Consider the following 15,896-nt stretch of genomic DNA (forward strand, 5'->3'; position numbering starts at 1 on the left):
TCTCTCTCTCTCTCTCTCTTTTTGTTTTTTTTTTTAAAAAGACAAGATGCATTTTATGATAGATTGAAGAAGGTGGGGTATGAAGACGTGTATCTAGTCGTGCTTGGAAAGGGTTGAGTGGTTGAGAGAAAGAGTGACTGCTTTTAGTGTTACTGAGTAGCTTTTTGTGTTGATGAGAGTAATTTTTTGATAGTGGTGAGAGTAGTTTTTGTTGGTGGTGAAAGTAGCTTGTTGGTGTTGGTGACATTAGCTTTTGTTGATGGTGACAGTAGCTTTCAGGTGTTGGTGATAGTAGCGTTTGTTGCTAGTGACAGTAGCTTTTAGTTTTGAGGAGCGTATCTTTTGTTGCTGGTAGGAATAGCTTTTCTTGACCTCGTCGAAGGTTATCGGAAATCTCACCAGAGTAGCTTTTGTTGCTAGTGATAGTAGCTTTTGTTGCTGGTGATAGTAGTTTTTGTGACATCACCAGTTGTCGGAAATCTCACCAGAGTAGCTTTTGTTGCTAGTGACAGTAGCTTTTGTTGCTAGTGACAGTAGATTTTGTGACCTCGCCGAAGGTTACTGAAATTCTCACCAAAGAAGCTTTTGTTGCTAGTGACAATAGTTTTTGTGACCTCGTCGAAGGTTACTGAAATTCTCACCAAAGTAGCTTTTGTTGCTGGTGACAATAGTTTTTGTGACCTCGCTGAAGGTTACTGAAATTCTCACCAAAGTAGCTTTTGTTGCTAGTGATAGTAGCTTTTGTTGGTAAGAGTAGTTTTTGTTACTGGTGACAGTAGTTTTTGTGATCTCGCCGGAGGTTGCCGGAAATCTCACTAGAGACTATTTTGTTGCTAGTGACAGTAGCTTTTGTGACCTCACCGGAGGTTGCCGGAAATCTCACTAGAGTAGCTTTTGTTGCTGGTGACAGTAGCTTTTGTGGTCGCCTGAGTTCGCCGGAGGTCGGCCGGAGACTTGTCGGAGTTGGCCGGAGGTCGACCTGAGACCCGCCGGAGTTGGCCGGAAACCTCACCGGAGAGGAGAGAGAGGATGATTGTTGACTTTTTACTCTAATGGCATTTATGTAAATATATTGGTTTTTATATCTAAAATTTAACACATTTTTTAATCTGGTGGCCTTATGAGGGAAAAAAATGGTTGGTGGACTTATGACTAAAAAAACATTCAAAAATGCACTTATATGTAATTAACCCTTAAATAGGAGAGTACATGAGTATATGTAATGAAATTAAAAGTGCAGGGCCACAACTGATTTAACATGTAAAGGTTACGGAGGTAAAATGAAATTAGCTGTTCAAAGAGTTAGATCCTTGAATTTGGAGCTAGCATACGCTTGGCAGCCAATCGGCCGAAGCAAGGATTAATTTGTAAATAACCTTTTCAATTGGATGATGACATAAGCAAACATAGAGCAAGTGAAAGTTGAAGCAAGAAAAGCTAGATTTTGAAGCCAGCCTTAGTAACCTGAAAATTCCAAATTATTGGCGAGCCTTTAGTATTTTCTGAGCTATAAGGGTTCGAACATGACCTTCTGCTCCACCTCCACCAAGATCAATAACTAGAATGTTGTCAGATGAAGGAAGAGTGCTAATTAAATTTCCGCATCGTGTGGGAATATGCTAGTCTCAGGCATGGGCTAAACATTTTAGCAGCTAGTAGAAACAAGCTTCTCCATTTGTATTGCTTGAATGTGATCAATCTGATCTCACAATGAATATTGAAGAAAAAGACCGTCTCAGTAGGCCGGCTTTGAAAAAGGTAAATATCTGTTTCTTTCCGAGAATGGTCTGATCTTCTTTAAAGTCTTGCACATAAAGAAAATTACACATAAATTAACAAACTAAATGGAATCTGAATATATCACATTGATGCTAGTTGAAGCATTGACCAAATTTTAGTTTGGCTACCATTATAAACAAAACAAAACTACGATCTACTACGTGTAATGATCGAATGATCACCTGAAGGGAGTAGTCAACTGCAGAAGATCAATGTTTTTACATACACATGGCGGTGGATGCAAGAATTTTCTTTGTGGGACTGACATTATGAAGCAAATCATTTCAACTAGTTGTTCCTCCTTTGCTCCACAGAGAACAATAACGTATTTATTAAAATGTACTAGACTGTTGGCTTATTTTTTCCTCTTAACAGTCAACTCCATGATCTTCAGCATCTAAACTTGGAGCAAGTACAACTTCGTTCTGGCCCTGCTTCATAATATAATTGGCCAAATTAGAGTTTGGGGATTGCTTCCATTAATATGGATTTGGCATATTGGCCGAGGAACTTAGGATGAATGATAATGGACAGATGAACTGGCCACTTCTCACTATGTCGACTGAGCAAGTACTCTTTCTCCTTCTCATCAACATCAAGTAGGAAATTGTCCAAATCTGGAACATGACCAGCATCTCTCATTCTTTTGTTTATTTCTTGCAACATCAACGCGATCTGGCTTTCTCTGTCTGTGTATCCGTATCACCGCCAGAGGTAAAGTCATGGATCATTCCATTAACTTCAATTGAACATGATCCAGCTGGCACCTTCCGGATCCCTCTCTCTTTTAAACGTAGTCTCACTTTTGCAACATAAGCACATTTCCCAGCTGATGCGTATATGTCTGACAGAAGCATGAATACCAGTCTTCTAAGTGGTCTACTTAGATATCTGCACATGAATGCCGGTACAGGGATCTCAATCTACAATAGTATCTTCACATTATATATTGGTGATTTTGTAGATTGATCGTTCTCAACTGAGGCAGACATGAATCAGTATTTCTATATGCAGAATTGTGATACTCAAGATATCGATGTATTGGTATTCAAATTCAGGTATTTCAATCCTTCTCACTACCTCATAAACTCTGAGGAAGAATCAGTACAAGGACACTACAAAATAAGCTAATGTTTGAATATCTGTTGATTTTACTAAGCTAAACTTCATAACCACTGCTATGTTTGAAACAACCTCAGCATACAACACCAGCTCTGATGAACTGGTTACTTCCTTTTTGTGAGAGTCTGCGTTACAAAAGCAAGGAAAACAGAAAGATACAGGCATATATTCTTCGATGATTGCAAATACTTCCATATAAAACGGCTTTTAGAACTCAATTAAGCCTTTAATATTGGCCTGATGATATTTGGAGCTTCAAATCAGGGAAGCACTAGTATCATGCCACTTGCCTATGGCTATGTCTGCCGCAAACTCTTGATCAACCACCCCACTAGACCACTGCAATGAAAAAGTCATGCAATCAGAGTTTTTCAAACAGATGAGAAACAGAAATTGCTATTGTCCTGTTTCAATGTGCTAGAAGTCCGAAGCATTCATACGAATCATATCTTATTTTGGCACTAAGTATGTTGGAGGGAAATTGGAACAGAATATACATTTGTGTATAGAAGGGGACTCACCGCTCATTGCTTGCTCTGACAATCATAAGAGTCTCGCCACTGTCAAGGTGTACAACTGTATTTTTGCTTGTAACTTTCCAACTACATAAGCAAAGGAACATTATACCAAAAGCTTAAGAGCTAATCATGTTTTATTTAAACTACTTGACCAGAGATCATACCTTTGAAATAGGTAAAATCCATCAGTGGATAAATGTAGGTGGGGTTCATTTGATAATTAACAGCACAAACTTGCTTGCATGAATCTACAACAGTACCACATGTGCAAACTGCAAGAACAGTACTCACAGCATCAATTCCATCCTTAGAAACAAAGAAAACCAACTTTTACTTCCTCAAGGTCAGCACATGCCTGCCGCATCACCTTAAAGTGGAACTTAGCCAACGCCAGACTAGAACTCTTAGCTGATACCAAAAAATGATGTATATGACCTAATCAAATCATTGGCCAAATTTGTTTATGAATTTAGAAGTTGTGATCCATAGATGACAACTTAATCCGGCTCTGGCATGTAAATGTGCCAGGAATATTCTACTTAAATTGATAGTATCATATTCCATTTGCTTTACAACAATGACCATGCGGACAATGCAATATTGTGTCTCTTAAACATGATATGTTTCAATAACATGTAAACGATGAGATAAAGGCATTTGAGCATAGAAGCACTAGTGTCTAGTGATGCAGTAAATTCACTGCCTAGACGCCAGGATCAACAAACTCTAAGGTTTAGGGCTTTAACACTCAGGTTTTGTAGGGTAGAAAGTGAAAACTATGAACTAGGAATCCCTCCCAGGTTTCTCACTCACACAAGGCTTCACACCAACACTCCTATCTCAGGCAAACTCAGAAATACTCCGAAAATTTTTATTTATCAAGACATATCTGGCCACTTGGCACTTACACTTATTTATATTTGAGCAGATAGCTCATATTAACTACCACTGAAGACTCATTCATAGCTAGGGCTGTTACACTTCACAAAACTGAAGCATAAAAGACCTAATAAAGGAATTTAAACTCCTAAACTGAAACTTTAGACTCCCAAACTGAAACTGAAAAGACACCTGCCTAGAGACTTCTAGCATGAAAGCAATTAATCAAACCATATGGAAAGGGAATGACTAGCTGCTCTCTTTTTCCATTTCTTTCGCTCGTAAACCTTAAAAGGTTTGACTATGATGTCCTCATCAACTAGGAAAAGTATATCAGCACAAGTTATTACCAAGGGAAATAGCACATACCTCTACTTCTAGCTTATTTGCAATCGTCTCAAATTCAGTCAGATCAGCAAATACCCGTTTTGCCCGAATCTGCAACTATTCCAAGTGAATGTTTATAGTTCCCACTGCAAGCAGAAGCAACAATCAAAATGTAAACATTAATCACCCAGAAACTTTATTACCGGATAACAATAATCAAAATGTAAGTAACAAAATGAAACCAAATATTAATACTGAATCACATCAACCAATTTGCGTGCACTATGGACTACCTTGATTTGCAGTGCCTAGGTGACTGCCGCCAATATTCTCTACACAGTGGGATCAACTGATAATCAACAATGAAGATGAATATACCATTATTCCTGATCATCATGTGGCCAATCTCTGCAGCACCATGAATGTTGATTCTATCTGTCCACAATAACACAATTGTTAAATTCTTAAGACTGATTCAGATTAAACATATTCTTGCATTTCAATATGTGAACAGAATATAAATGTTTTTTTATGAATCCTACAGATTGGCTTCTAAGAAGCAGCCTCATCATAGATTCCCAGATAGTACAGCAATGTCTGTCATATCACCTGAACAAAAGAGTGCATATTATTCATGTTTCTCTAACAAATAAACCTAAATACAAACTTTAATGCGTTATGCATTATTATTGTGAAGCTGAATAGTTTTAATACTTCCTCTAAGTTAAATGAAAAAAGAAAAAGGAAAGGTATTTATTCTAAGAGGATTATACATATACACTTACTCATTGATTAGTTCTGATGAATAGACATACTTGTTGGAGAAAGCCTAATCCTGCAGCAGTCTCTAAAGACACTCATGCCACTTGCCTATGACTGTGAAAACCCTCATCAACCAATGATCGCTGCAATAGAATACAGGCAGTCAGACTGTTTCAAGAACATATTAGAAATCAAACTGCCATCAGTTAGAGGAACGGTATATTAAGCTCCAAGTTCTTGTGTAATATAAGTACTAAGTAGAAGTAGTTGCTTCTCTTTCTTACGGTGTCACTAGACCTTGTGAATGGTAATCCAGCTTGGTGCTAGCTACTGAATATGTGCTGCTAAATTGATGCAAATTTTTAATGCCTGCTTGCATGAATCTACAACAGAGGCGTACTCCAAGAAAGAGTAATTACTCACAGTATCAATTCCATCCTTAGAAACAATGAAAGCCAATTCCATTTTCCTCAAGAAGGTCAGCACACACCTGCGGCTTCACCTTGAAGCAAGATTCTTAGCCAGAGCCAGGCTAGAATTTCTGATACCAAAAAATTGTTGTATATGAGTTTGGCAAATTATTGGCAATACTTATTTATGAAATTTCAAGTTGTAATCTGTGGAGGAAAATTTAATGTGCTTGTGGCATGCACATATACTAGGAAGATTTTTGTTAAAGTGATGTTCATATTCCATGTGCCTAATCCATGGACCATGCGGACAATGCAACATCATGCCTTTTTAACATGAGATGTTTCGATAAAATTGTAAACAATAACATATGGGCACTTTGAGCCAAGAATTACTAGGAAAAGAGCCAGGCTAGAATTTCTGATACCAAAAAATTGTTGTATATGAGTTTGGCAAATTATTGGCAAACTAATTTATGAAATTTCAAGTTGTAATCTGTGGAGGAAAATTTAATGTGCTTGTGGCATGCGCATATACTAGGAAGATTTTTCTTAAAGTGATGTTCATATTCCATGTGCTTAATCCATGGACCATGCGGACAATGCAACATCATGCCTTTTTAACATGAGATGTTTTGATAAAATTGTAAACAATAACATATGGGCGCTTTGAGCGAAGAATTACTAGGAAAAGAGCATAGGCAAGAGTATAACTAGAGGAGGATAGCATATACCTTTACTTCTAGCTCATTTGTGGTAATCTCAAATTCAGCTAGATCAGCAATCACCATGTAGCCAACTTGGCCAGAGTGTGTAACCTTTCCAAGTGCAAAATCTATAGTCCCCACTGCAAATGGAAAAAAAAAAAACAAACTGCACGATATCAATCACCTAGCACAGAGTAATTACAAAATGAAAGTAAAGAAAATGAACCAGAATACAAATGTTACTAATGGATCATATCAACCAAGTTGTATGAACTACCATAATTCGCATGTCCTAGCTAGCTGATTACCGCCAATATTCTATTCTCCTACAACAATAGAATCAACTGAGGACGATAACAAACAATTTTGATACCATTATTTCACGTAGCCAATCTCAGGCTCCCACCAGATCCAAAGCATCATGCTACTAGCCATTATATTATGCTAACTATTATATTACGGAAAATTGGAGGAGTTTGTAGACAGTACACAGGTAAGTTTTAGTAACTGATAGCCATTAGTTGGCTTGAAAGAATCTCCATGATCATGGGCATCTGCATTTTCTCATATCATGTGCTAGCATCACTACATTCTTAAAGATTCACCAAGTTTTGTTCATTGTTTCTGAGTTCTAGCTAGGAAATTGCAAAGTTTATTGACATAATGGGTTTGGAGCATGCATATCCCAGAAAGAAATATATAAAAAAAGAGAGATACATGGAAAGACATTTTGTTCCCTTCTGAATGAGTTAGTCACATAGTTTAAGGATGAATTTAATTTTCTTCTCTTTTTCCTTGTATTAGCAGTTTCGGAGTATTAAAATCAACGTCAATGCTTTGTGTGCTGTAACCACTAGTCACTGCCTAAAAAAAGTGCATGGACTATACATGTTTTTGAGTTCTGACTGCCAATGCATACATCACTTTGAATGTACTATGTAGTGCTTATAGTGACTGACTTGACTGGGCCATTTGTTCAATTCTGGAATAATGGTTGGTAGGCTGAAAATGTGAGACTTGGCCTTAATCCACCTCAAAATAGGCCATAGTTAATTGTACATGATGTCCATGGTTACAAAGTATCAAATTCTAATTCAGTAACAAACAACATAGATCTGCCCATGTGCGCTAAAAGGAAAAGATGAATATATGAACTTACAATTTGATGAGTAAATAGCAGAAAAAGACAGCCTGCAGCAGCCTCAAAACAGGCTCATACCCAAGCCTGAAAAATGTTGAAATCTTATTAGTTCTTGCACACTCTGAAGCTTCAAGTCTAATAAATAGCAGGTGGGAGTTCAAACCTCTCTGTCTCACTAATAAATGGCTAAATGATGTGAATGGTAGTGTTGGTTGCTAAGACAAAGACAGACACTGGTCTTGATCACCTTTAACTGGGCCACGAGGTTTTGTTGGTTCTGAAGACAGAGAAAGCCTTAACAAGTCAGTTGGTTCCTCTTGACAAAGTCTTTTTCTCTCTTTGCCAGCCACATCACCTTGAACCGGAATTTAGCCAACGCCAGACTAGAACTCTTAGCTGATACCAAAAAATGATGTGTATGATCCAATCAGATCATTGGCCAGATTAGTTTATGTATTTAGAAGTTATAGTCTATAGATGACAACTTAATCTGCTTCTGGAATGTAAATGTGCCAGGAATATTTTTCTTAATGTGACAGTTTCACATTCCATTGGCATAACAGAATGACCATGTGGACAATGCAACATCATGCCTCTTAAATGTGATATGTTTCAAAAACATGTAAACAATGAGATAAAGGCACTTAAGCATAGATCGAAGTACTAGGAAAAGTATATGGGCACATGTACAACATGAGTACTAGGGAAATTGCACATACCCAAACTTCTAGCTTTTTGCAGTCGTCTCAAAGTCGGTTAGATCAGCATGTACCCAACTTTGCCCGAATCTGCAACCATTCAAGTGGAGAGTTTATAGTTCCCCCTGTAAACAGAAGCAAAAATCTAAATGTATAACATTAATAAGTTAATCACCCAGAAACATTTATAGTAGTAAATAACAAGTGAAACCAAAGAAATGAACTAGAAGCCAAATATTAATACTGGATCATTTGTATGCACTACCTTAAATGCAGTGCCTAACTGATTGCCATCAATATTCTCCACAATAACACAAAGAAACTCATGAAACGCCTTTAGGTTCTTCCAAATATTATATTATGCTTGTTATTGTTGTCATTTGAAATTTTTGTTAAATTCTCACACTGGTTCATATTATAATATTCTTGTATTTCTGGATATGAACAAAATATACAAGGCTTTTTACAAATCCTACAGATCGGTATTTAAGAAGCAGCCTCATCAAACATTCCTACATAGTACAGCAATGTCTGCCTTACTTACCAGAACCAAAGAGGGCATATTCTTCACTACTTGCAAAGTTGGTCAAGTATACCAATTATATAGTACAATCCTTAGGTTTGACAATCAAACTACTGATATATAAAGATAAACATGAAAATAAATATATGTTTGTCATCGAATACATAAATCAAAACAAATGACACAGAATAAAGGGGAGGAAACCAAATGTCTACAGTTTTTTTTTTTTTTGGAGAAAAAAACAAATGTCTACAAATGTCAACCCTAGTAAGCAAAATATCTGCAGATTTTAGAACAAAGAGAAAACCCTAAACCGGAAAATCTTCAAGGAAGGAAGACTCACAAAATCCTTGATTCTTGCACTTTAAAACTCGAAGTTGAAACTGCAGCAGCGTTTCAAGTGGTTGCTTCAAACCACTGTAAAAGAACACATCTAAGCGAAATTTGCTTCCCTTAATGCAGACTACCACAGGCACAAGCATTACACAGGGTGAAACAACATTTGGGATTTAATTGAAGCAATGGGTGGGATTTATTAAGGGAATTGGCTGAAAAATATAGAAAATCCATGTAATTAAGATAATGGCAAAGATGAGATACTTGAGACCTCAGTGTCGGTCTTTAAATTGAGGATACTCCAATACTTCCAACTGTTTTTCTAAATTTACAGAGGAACCTATGAGAATGAGAATTTTTTCATTTTTCTATTTATTTCATTAAACTGGTTTCTAATTGTAGGTTTATGATCAATTAAAGTCAAAATACCAACATTAATATGTACGCCCTATTCTGAAACAGAATATTTTTACTACTTCCTCTAAGTTACAAAATTTGAAAAGGGAAATGATACACGTATTTAATTATTTATTCTAACATTATTACGTATATACACTTACATCTCATTGATCAGTCTTGATGAATAGAAATGCTTTTCGGATAGAACCTGATCCTGCATCAACCTCTAAAGAGACTCACACTACTTTCCAATGAATTAGAAGACTCTCATCAACCACCACATATGATCACTGCAATGCAATACACACAATCAGACTTTTTCAAGAATACATTAGAAATCAAAATTGCCATCAATCAACAGAATACTAAGATCCAAGTTTTTCATAATATAAGTATTAAGCAGAATTAGTTGCTCCTCTTTCTTAAAGTGCCACTATACCAGATTGATGTTAACTACTGAATATATGCTGCTCGATTATAGCAAGTAATTAATGCTTGCTTGCATGAATCTACAACGGAGGCAAACTCCAAGAAGGAGTAACTACGTACATGTAACATCAACGCCATCCTTGGAAACAATGAAAACCAATTCCTTCTTCCCCAAGAAAGTCAGCATATGCCTGGTACATCATCTTGACGGAAGATATTTAGCCAAAGCCAGGCTAGAACTTCCTATATCAAAAAATGGATGTATATGAGTTTGATAAATCTTTGGCCATACTTATTTATGAATTTCCAAGTTGTAATCTGTAGAATAAAATAATAAGTTTCATATTCCATGTGCTTAATCCATGGACCATGTGGTTAATGCAACATCATGCTCTTTAAACATAATATGTTTTGATAAAATTGTGAACAATAACATATAGGCACTAGAGCATAGAAGTACTAGGAAAAGAGTATAGGCAAGAGTACAACTATGGAGACATAGCATATATCAGTACGTACCCTACTTGGCCAGAACATGTAACCTTTCAGAGTGGAAAGTCTACAGTCCCCACTGCAAATGGAAAAGCAACCAAAATGCATGATATCAATGTACTAGGAACATAGTGACAAAGTGAAAGCAAAGAAAATGAACCAGAAACCAAATATTAATAATGGGATCATATCAACCAATATGTATGGACTACCTTAATTTGCATTTCCTAGCTAGCTGACACCACCAATGTTCTGCTACAACAACTGAATCAATTGAGGATGAACAATGTGGAGGATTACAAAGCAGCTTTGATACCACTATTCCCAATCATCATGTAGCCAATCTCAAGCACCTACCAGATCCAAAGCACCATGCCTTCATTGATTCCATCTGTCCACAATAAATACAAAGCAACTCATAAAAGCCCTTTAGGTTTTGCTGCTATTATATTATGGAAATGTTTTTATCAGAGAAGTTTGTAGACAGTACATAGGTAAGGTTAGTTAGTAACAACCATTAGTTAGCTTGAAAGAATCTTCATGATCATATGCTTCTACATTTTCTAATACCATGTGGTGATATCACTGCATTCTTAAGGAATCACAAAGATTCGTTCATTGTTTCTGTAACATCTGAGTTCTAGCTGGCGGACGGGAAAGTTTAATCACATAATCAAAGTGTGATACAGAGAATACTTCATACAGAGGGTTTGGAGCATATCTAGAAAGAAAGAAAAAAGAGATAAAGTACAGAGAGCCAATTTGTTCCCTCCTGATCGATTTAATCGCACAGTTGAAAGTTGAATGTCATTGTCCTCTCTTTTTCTTATATTCACAGTTTCAGAGTATCAAAATCAATGTTAATGCTTTGTGACTGCCTAAAAAGAGTGCATGGACTATACATATTTCTGACTGCCAATGCATACATCACTTTGAATGTACCATGCAGTGCTTATAGTGAGTAACTTGACTGGGCCATTTGTTCAATTCTGGAATAACAGTTGCAAGTCAAAATAGGCCATATTTAGTTAATTGTACATGATGCACATGGTTACAAAGTTTGAAATTCTAATGCAGTAACAAACAAGATAGATCTATTGTGTAAGAAGAATATATAGTTAATTGTACATGATGCACATGATGCACACGCTAAAAGAAAAAGAATATATGAACTTACAGATTGATGAGTAAATAGCAGATGAAGACAGCCTCAAAACAAACCTGAGAAATGTTGAAATCTTTCTAAATAGGAGGTGGGATTTCAAACCTCTGTGTCTCAACTAAATGATATTATTGTCTAAACTCTGAAGTGGATGCTTCAGAGTTCAAAGAGAGCCACTGATCTTGATCACCTTTAACTGCGCCACGAGGTTTGGTTGGTTCTGAAGACAGAGAAAGCCTTAACAACTCGAGGAACCAACTTGGAGTTGAAGCTGCGGACTAATTGAGTGATGGCAGTCCGTTGGTTCCGTAGAGAGAGAAAGCCGAAACAACTCAGCCGGTGATGGTTCTTCCACGGTGCGGTGTCGCTTCGGAGTTTCGGAAGACAAAGAAAGCCATGACGACGGAGTTGGCTCTTGAATTGACGGCGGCAATTTGTCGCAGCTCCATGATTTGTCAATGTCGAGAATCTCTCCTCCAGTAATTCACAACCACTTATCCTTAGGTCAACAACGTTTGGTGGAAGCTCTGGAACTTCTCGGAGTCTCTTGCAATCCCTCAAGTCAAGCCCGTGCAAGTTGACAAATTTGGTGATGCAAGCTGGAAGACTAACGAAATTGTTTCTTGATAGATTAAGCCACTCTAATGTTTCCAGCAATCAAGAGTCATCAGGAAATCACAATCTGATAAACTACTGCATCCTGCGATACTGAACGTCTGTAGCTTAGGAAGTGATAGTGAGCAACCATCGGGATTTGTTGGAAATCTGACAAGTTTTGAGCATCCACCCAGATCAAGGAACCCTAAATTTTGCAATCCATAAATGCTGCACGGTAGAGTTGTGAGATTTTTGCATTCAGGAAGATCCAAATATTCAAGCCCAATGAGATTTCCAATTGACTCATCCAATTCTCTTATGTCACTGCCTTTAAGAGAGAGTAGTCTCAAAGAATCCATCTTTATTGGAATTTTGGGAAATGCAGCTAGTTTTGAGCATCCCATAGCACCAAGACTCTTTAGATTGTGCAACTCATAAATATGATACGGCAGCTTGGTAAGATTTTGATTGTCCCCTAGGCAAAACGTTTCCAGACTAATAAGTTCTGTAATGGACGGATGCAATTCTTTAATGCAAGTGCCTCTTAGATTCAAAAATCTCAAGAAACCCATGTCTTCCCCAACTGAAAATTCCTCAAGCTTGCAATAGCTGATAGAGATTGTTTCTACAGATTTCAAGTTGATTTTTCTTGGAAACATAGTAAGGTTAGAGCAATGGTGAACTTTCAAGGTAACAAGGTTATGAAGGAATCGAATTGAATGAGGAACCTCAACTAAATTGGTACACCTAGATTGATTCAACTCTTTCAAGTTAGGGATTCCATTGAAGTCTGGGAGTTCCTTTAGGGATGTACAACCACTTAAATTCATACATGTTAGCCTTGAAAAATTCTGTATGGCAAAAGAAAAAGGAAAATATCAACCAAGTGGATGCAGTAATTTACAACACAGTTATCTATTACTTATTTTTAATTAAAGAAGTCTTGAAATAAAATGAATTATTAGATTATAGTACCTTACATCCCTCCCATAGTCGTGTGATTTTGCAGCTATTAGTAATCTTGAGCCCCACAAGTTTGTTTGCTTGAAAATCAGATGGAAAACATTGCAACAAACATGTTTGCCAATCAAGCCACCTCAACTGGTTGGAGAGATAATCAATATCTCCAGAAAATGATTCATCTTTCATTATTTTGCTCATAGAAATATATCTAAGGCTCTTCATCTTTGAGAAGCTTTTAACATTCAAAGATATCATAGATGATCCCCACGGCACCTGAATGCCTATAACTTTATTTGTTCCCTATAGTAAAAGGAAGCAAGCTTATTAACCTAGCAAAATTTATGGTTAAAATTTCTATTCAGACAAAAAAAAAAGAAACAAAAAACAAAACAAAAAGGGGTTGTGACCAGTTACACATTTTTAGCCCAATATATGCCCAACCACTCCACCTTCATCTAATTGTGCCCACTTACCCAATTCTATAGGTTCAAGACTCATATAGGTTCTGGAAACAAATATTATTACGGTAGTGCCACTGCACTAACACCGCATGACTCGTCAGTTACCAATCCCAATCAAACGTCAAACCGTTTCAAATCTCTTCCTCCCTCCATACCCGATTCTCTCTCTCTCTGCCTCACTCCCTCTCTAACTCTCTCTCCCTCTGTGTCTCTGACCTGTATTCTCACCGTTATACGGCGACGACGCTTCAAGGTCCGGCAGTTGTGTTTCTAGTTTTTTCCGGCTTGGAAGATATCGAAACAGGTAAAAACCTATTACGACTCCGTTATCCAATTTTAGATTGATTTCTGGGGGACCTATTACAAAATCTTTCGTTTAAAGTAGATTGAAGTTACATTTTGGTTACATTTCTGTGAAATTTCTCGAACGAGTTTGCATATATTTGTGAAATCGGTGAAATATAGGGTTTCTAGTTCATAACTGTGAAAATATGATTCGAATCTTAATCAGTACTTCAAAACATTTATTTTAGATGAAATGAGGTAGGATCTGAAGCGTATTGGGGAGGCCCCTTAAAATTAGTAACATTAGTGCCCCCCAGTAGAGTACGTACTGGGGGCCAATTATCACTGATTGATTCATTGGCGGAATGAAATATGCTATTCCAAATTAAATTTTGTGTCAAACTGCAGTAGTCGATTATTGATTCAAGTTATGTTGTATGTTGCAGTTTAGTGGGGGGCAGTAGACAGTATATTTACCATCCTAGTGCGTGATTTTGGGACATTAATTTTTGTTTTCGGTGTGATTTTCTTCTATAGACCGCGAAACATAGGATGCGGGGGAATTTTTGATGCAAAATGTGAGGGGTTTGGCAGTCTAGTGGGGGGCAGTAGATAGTATATTGACCATCTAAATGTGTTAGTTTTTGGACATTAAGTGTTGTTTTGAGTGTGAATAACTTCTATAAAACGCGAAACATAGAATGCGGTGGAATTTTTGATGCAAAATGTGAGGTGTTTGGCAGTCTAGTGGGGGGCAGTAGACAATATATTGACCATCCTGATGTATTAGTTTTTGGACATTAAGTGTTGTTTTGAGTGTGAATAACTTCTATAAAACGCGAAACATAGAATGCGGTGGAATTTTTGATGCAAAATGTGAGGTGTTTGGCAGTCTAGTGGGGGGCAGTAGACAATTTATTGACGGGCTATTTCCCGTTTACCCAGATTTCTCAGGTATTTTTCCCAATTGCACACGTATTTATGTATCTTACTATTCTCTTGTGAAAAGACTAAAAGGGGGTAGTTCCTATGCTAACCTGAGCCTTAGAGTGTTTGTCTTCCTTTAAAAACTTCATAAAAAAAACAAAAACGAAAATAAGACTAGCCTTCAACATGCCCAAGTTTTTCTCCTAACGGCTCCCTGCCTAACGGATACTTTAACAGGCGGAATCACTGCTGCTTATCTTAATTTTAGTTTTTAAAACTGGTTTTTCCTGATAGACAAAGACTTTTCAGATTTCAGAATAAGTATAAGAACTAGATAATGATGGTTCTGGATGGAATGCATGAATAAGAAACAGATAGCGATAGATAGACTAAAATATGCAACACAGATTAATAAGTTGTTTACTATTGCTTCTTTTTGACAAAAAGGGATGGGCATCCTTTATTTATTCAACAGAAATACATTCTAAAAATTCAGAGCCTCATCCTCAGGTAAACAGTAAAAGGCTGTTTAGTTACCCATGAGAATGAGAACGAAAACTTACTTGTAATGAAAGCACACTACTGCACACTGAACAGGTAGGAAAAGCACACTGCTTACTATGGCTTTCTTACTTCTTGAGAGAAGACTCTTCTACTCAATTTTCTGATGCCTTACAAATGACACTTCAAGCTCTTTATATAGAGAGCGGAACTCAAACTAGAATTCAAAACATAAAAATATACAGGACAGCTCCGTGAACTTTTTCTTTTCTGAGTGCTCCTGCTGGTGGAGGTCGGATGGAGAAAAACAAAAGCATAGGTGAAATGTTTCTTCTGGTAGGTGAAATGTTTCCACTGTTTCTCTTTTGAAAAAGTAGCTTTAACTTTTCTTTAAAAGTCAAAAGGTGCTACAGTTGTTTGTTTGGAAAATTCACCTGTATCTTCACCCGTGATGCTACATATTCTCGTCTGTCTCTGA

At 37.0% G+C, this 15,896-nt stretch overlaps 1 pseudogene; it reads right to left on the reverse strand.

Annotated features, from left to right (window-relative positions):
- Positions 1 to 2,810: 2,810 nt before the first annotated feature.
- LOC112197268 overlaps positions 2,811 to 15,896 on the reverse strand; it is a 98,937-nt pseudogene continuing 85,851 nt past the window's right edge.

Source organism: Rosa chinensis, chromosome 4, assembly GCF_002994745.2.
Source record: "Rosa chinensis cultivar Old Blush chromosome 4, RchiOBHm-V2, whole genome shotgun sequence".
In the NCBI taxonomy this organism is placed as follows: domain Eukaryota; kingdom Viridiplantae; phylum Streptophyta; class Magnoliopsida; order Rosales; family Rosaceae; genus Rosa; species Rosa chinensis.